The sequence below is a fragment of the Salvelinus sp. IW2-2015 genome, unplaced genomic scaffold (genome assembly GCF_002910315.2).
Source record: "Salvelinus sp. IW2-2015 unplaced genomic scaffold, ASM291031v2 Un_scaffold1376, whole genome shotgun sequence".
Lineage (NCBI taxonomy): Eukaryota > Metazoa > Chordata > Actinopteri > Salmoniformes > Salmonidae > Salvelinus > Salvelinus sp. IW2-2015.
In genome coordinates this window covers 130,703-136,702 of record NW_019942866.1, presented here as the reverse complement: position 1 = coordinate 136,702, position 6,000 = coordinate 130,703, and positions in this window count along the sequence as shown.

Sequence of the window (6,000 nt, the reverse complement as noted above, 5' to 3'; positions counted from 1 at the left end):
GGCGTAGAGGAGAGGAGAGGAGAGGAGAGGAGAGGAGAGGAGAGGAGAGGAGAGGGGAGGAGACAACCATGAAAGGAACTTAGAATGACTAGAAGGCATGATTTCATTCAAGTCAACGTCCATGAGGAGTTGACGGGCAGCCATATTGAGTGTACCCATGCCAGTCATTTTAATTGTAGGGGGAAAACCAGCTAGGGCCCTCACCTGAATGGCCCCTCTCAGGGCGATACAATAGAGTAACATAGGCCTACAGTTGCAACTAACAAACTTTACATTCAATATGTTTACCTCATTTGTTGTTATCAAACTATTCACAAATCATTTGTTTCTGGGTTGACAATATGGTATCTGACTTCCCCATCACAAATGTACGCCAGGCTATTTTCCTCATGGTTATGTTTGACATCTCAGTTATTTTACAACATTTATAATGTTTTCCTCTTTTACAATAAGAATGTATGTTTATTTCAGGTAAATTTGGTAACTACTCAAATATTCTGCAACGATTTGAAAGAATAAGCACTATTTTTATCAATTAGATTCAAGTTTGTATTGTCTGTTATTGAACTACTGAGTGTGCAACAAGATTTTTCTGATATTTTAATCGTTTTTAATGTCTTTTCTTGTGTTTGGTCTGCATCAACATTATAATAATAATATCAACATTCACATAGGTTTTGTAGAAGCTACTACATGGTATGTTTTTGTAGGACATGATATGAGAATAAACCAATACACTGTTTAAAAACATGTTGTCTTTCATGGGACTGCTATGACATCGTACTGTACCAGGTTATCACCAACGATAGCGAGGGTGTCCAACAAGGGAGGTTTTCCTGTCTAACAAGGTGGTTGTTCCTGTTAATCAACGTGGTGTTACTGTCACAAGGGGGTTTGTCATGTCCAACAAGGGGGTTGTTACTGTCTAACAAGGAGTTCTTATCCAACAAGGGGGTGTGCCTGTCAAACAATCAGGGTGTTCCTGTCCAAAAAGGGGGGTAATCCTGTCCATCAAGGGGGTGTCCTTGTATTTATGAGAGGTATTGACCCCCATGCATACCCCACAAGACATACCACAAGAGGTCTCTTCACAGTCCCCAAGTCCAGAACAGACTATGGGAGGCACACAGTACTTTTCCACATCAAGTAACTGATGCCAGCAGTAAAATTAGATTTATAAAACAGATGAATAAACACCTTATGAAACATCGGGGACTGTGAAGCAACCCAAACATACTGTAGTTACAGACACATGCATACACACACACGATAACATACCCACTACACAGACATGTACACATGGATTTAGTACTGCAGATATATGGTAGTGGTGGAGTAGGGGCCTGAGGGCACACAGTGTGTTGTGAAATCTGTCAATGTATTGTATTTATTTATTTATTTTCCCTGGACACCAGGAAGAGTAGCTGCTACCTTGGCAAATACAACAAGGTGTTCATGTCCAACAAGGGGGTCTTCCTGTCGAACAAGGGGAGTGTTCCTGTCCAACAAGGGGAGTGTTCCTGTCCAACAAGGGGAGTGTTCCTGTCCAACAAGTGGGTGTTACTGTCCAACAAGGGGAGTGTTCCTGTCCAACAAGGGGAGTGTTCCTGTCAAACAAGGGGAGTGTTCCTGTCCAACAAGGGGAGTGTTCCTGTCCAACAAGGGGAGTGTTCCTGTACAACAAGGGGAGTGTTCCTGTCCAAGACCAATTGGGGAGTATGGTTCCTGTACAACCAAGGAGGGTGTTATCCTGTCCAACAAGCGGGAGTGTTCCTGTGACAACAAGGGAAGTGTTCCTGTCCAAACCATGGTAGACTCAGAGGGGAGTGTTTCCTGTACACAAGGGGAGTGTTCCTGGTCCACACTACAGGGGAGTGTTCCCTGTCCACGATATTTGTAGGGGAGTGTTTCCTGTCCAACACAAGGGGAGTGGTTCCTGTCCAACAAGTGGGTGTTACTGTCCAAACAGGGGAGTGTTCCTGTCCAACAAGGGGAAGTGTTCTGCGATGTTCCTGTCAAAGGAGGAGTGTTCTCTGTCCAACAAGGGGAGTGTTCCTGTCAACAAGGGGGTGGGTTCCTGTCCAACAGGGGGTGTTTCCTGTCCAACAAGGGAGTGTTCCTGTCCAACAAGGGGAGTGTTCCTGTCCAACAAGGGGAGTGTTCTGTCCAACAAGTGGGTGTTCTGTCCAACAAGGGGTGTTCTGTACAACAAGGGGAGTGTTCCTGTCCAACAAGGGGAGTTTCCTGTCCAACAAGGGGAGTGTTCCTGTCCAACAAGGTGGAGTGTTCCTGTCCAACAAGGGGTGTTTCCTGTCAACAAGGGGTGTTCCTGTCCAACAAGGGGAGTGTTCCTGTCCAACAAGGGGTGTTCCTGTCCAACAAGGGGTTGTTCCTGTCCAACAAGGGGGTGTTCCCTGTCCAACAGGGGTGTTTCCTGTCCAACAAGGGGTGTCTTCCTGTCCAACAAGGGGAGTGTTCCTGTCCACAAGTGGGTGTTTACTGTCCAACAAGGGGAGTGTTCCTGTCCAACAAGGGGAGTGTTTCCTGTCCAACAAGTGGGTGTTCTGTCCAACAAGGGAGTGTTCCTGTCCAACAAGGGGAGGTTCCTGTCCAACAAGTGGGTGTTACTGTCCAACAAGGGGGTGTTTCCTGTCAACACAAGGGGAGTGTTCCTGTCCAGAACAAGGGGTGTCTTCCTGCTCCCAACAAGGGGTGTATTCCTGTCCAACAAGGGGTGTCTTCCTGTCCAACAAGGGGTGTCTTCCTGTCCAACAAGGGGAGTGTTCCTGTCCAACAAACAGGGTGTGTTCCTGTCCAACAAGGGGTGTGTTCCTGTCCAACAAGGGGTGTCTTCCTGTCCAACAAGGGGTGTATTCCTGTCCAACAAGGGGTGTCTTCCTGTCCAACAAGGGGAGTGTTCCTGTCCAACAAACGTGGTGTTCCTGTCCAAACAAGATGTTCCTGTCTGGCACTGTGTGCTCTTTTCAAAGGATGGATCCCAGTCTGTTCAGGGCTATGGGATCCGGGGGGTCGGGGGTGGTCTGCCGGGCATTGGGATGACAACCCAACTCGGGATGAGGAGGGCTTTTAGAGGGTGGAATAGTGGGGACCAATTGGGGGTTTACTTAGTAACAATGCAAATATCATGGTACAGCTATATAGACACTCGATCATCATGTTACTTTTTAATGGTACGTTTACAAACATATATTTTGATAAAAATAATTGAAAGTTGTATCTCATTATGGTAAGTGGTGAAATAAGTATAGCCAGTTATAATTGTAATGGCCTGGCAGATAATAAGAAAAGACGATCAGTATTTACCTGGCTAAAAGAGAAGGGATATAATATCTATTGTTTACAGGAAACCCATTCAACAGTTTTAGATGAAGTTTTGTGGAAAAAGGACTGGGGGGGCGAAATATATTTCTCCCACGGGCAAAGAAATTCAAAAGGGGTGATGGTTGTAAATAACAGTAATTTTGATCCAAATGTGCAAATTGTCTAAATAGATCATCAAGGTAGATGGATGTTTAAAAATATGCTATTGGACCATGAACAGATATGGCTTATTAACCTATACGGTCCAAATAATGATGATCCAAGCTTCTTTGAAATTTTCTTTTAATTTATCAACTCTACAAGCAACACTAGACGTTATTATTATGGTGGGAGATTTTAATACGGTCTTAAATACCTCTATGGACCGGAAATGAAATCACACTACAAACTATAACACTCAGGCACTTAAGGAAATCATGAATGTCATGGATATATTGGAATTAGTGGATATATGGAGACTTAAATACCCTGACCTAGTGAGATATACATGGCGGAGGTTTAATCAAGCTAGTCGTCTTGACTACTTTCTTATGCCATTCTCTCTGGCACCAAAAGTTTAAAAAGTGTTGATAGGGGACAGAATGCGGTCGGATCATCACATAATTGGCATATATATTACTCCTACCGAATTTCCACGTGGGCGAAGAACGTGGAAATTTAATCAAAGTCTACTAGATGATAAATTGTTTAGAACTAGGACAGAAGAATGTATAACTGACTCTTCCAGACATAACATAGGTACAGCAGATCCCCTTATTGTATGGGACACTTTTAAGTGTGCCTTTAGAGGCCATGCAAATCAGTACTCATCTATAAAACAAAAGCAATTTAGATCAAGAGTCCATATTAACAACGGAAATTGAAGGACTAACAGTACAGTTAGATAGCAATAAAAACTGTACCATAGAGGAAAAACAAAAAGAAATGGAGGAACTTGTTCAAGATAGATCCAGTGTAATATATTATAAAAATAAAGCGAACTGGATGGAATATGGGGAAAATGTACCAAATTATTTTTCAATCTTCAATATAGGAATGCTACCAATTTTTTTTTATTAAAACCTGTTACAAATGATGGACTCACGCATGATTCACCAAATGATATTTTGAAAGAGGAAGTAAATTACTTTAAGCATAAAATGCAAATTAATTACTTAAAAATTATACAATGTGATTTTCTGGATTTTTGTTTTAGATTCCGTCTCTCACAGTTGAAGTGTACCTATGATAAAAATTACAGACCTCTACATGCTTTGTAAGTAGGAAAACCTGCAAAATCGGCAGTGTTTCAAATACTTGTTCTCCCCACTGTATATATGTGTATATGTATATAGGTGTGTGTGTGTATATATGTGTATATGTACAGTCACACCTCATACCTTAAGTCCTATAGTACCATATATATGCCTGAAGTCCTACCATACCTGAAGTCCTATTGTACTATACCGCAAATCCTACTTCACTAAACCATAAGTCCTACTATACCAATCCCCCGACCCTAAATCAGCACCTACTCTGATACCTATGGCCTCTGGGCTAACTAGTACCCACGGCCTGCTGCTACCCAGTGCGGGGTCGCTCTTCAAGGGGGCGAGTGTGAGCCGGACCTCCTTGCTTCTGGAGGTGATGGTGTAGGCCGGGCAGGAAAAGGGGAACTCAGGGCTTTTGGTGACATCTGATTCATCTTTATTCATAACATGCTTAAAGAACATGTGTAGACTAACAATAAAACAAGGCAGAGAGAAAGAAAATAGAGACATTGAAAAGCAAAACACATAATAAATACACAATGAGTAAAGATAACTTGGCTATATACACGGGTACCAGTAGAAATTCAATGTGCATGGTTCTGAAGTCTCTGTACAGGGCCAGTGAAGACCACCCGCAACACATCCTGTTGACAGACTGGCCAGGTGCATCTCTTGAACCTAAGGCATCCTGGTGATTCTGGAGACCAAGAGACAGGGGACAGAGAGAAACGGGACGGCAAGGGACAGACAGTTTTAGGACACTGTATAGTATAGGCCTAACTACTTAAGTTAATTCCAAACATGACATGTTCAATTGTTTGGCGGGTACAATTTTAAAAAAAAGAGGCCTTGTGGCCAAACATTCAATGAAATCATATTTTGCAAAACAGCCATTGTGGGCAGTCACATTTTCATACAGCCTACACTGAAGGGAACAATACAACATGTAACTTTCACGACTTTTTACACCAGCAGCGAGTGGCGATGTCAGGAAAGTAGCGAATATATTTATGAATAAATTGCATGCAAGTCAATATCCAAACCTCGTATGGAGGTTTGAGATGTGTATTAGTTGTGTAACTAGCGAACGTTAGCTAGCTACTTTCATTGTGCGTTATATTCATTGAAAAAACGTGCCAAACACAGCACTCACTTTCAGTCTGGTGGTAAATATACTTCGTGATTCTGAGCTTTTTCTATTTTCCAGTGCATCTTCAATAAATATCAATGAACAATGTTAGCAATTGGAACAACGAACTTACGTGTGCTGCTTCTGGAACTGCGACTCACATCAACACACCCACTCAGTGATGCACCTTAGTCGGCCAGTAACGATACTTAAAAAGAGCAATGGCTGATGGGAAATGTAGTTCCACACTTAACATCTACGGTTACACGTCACCAAATG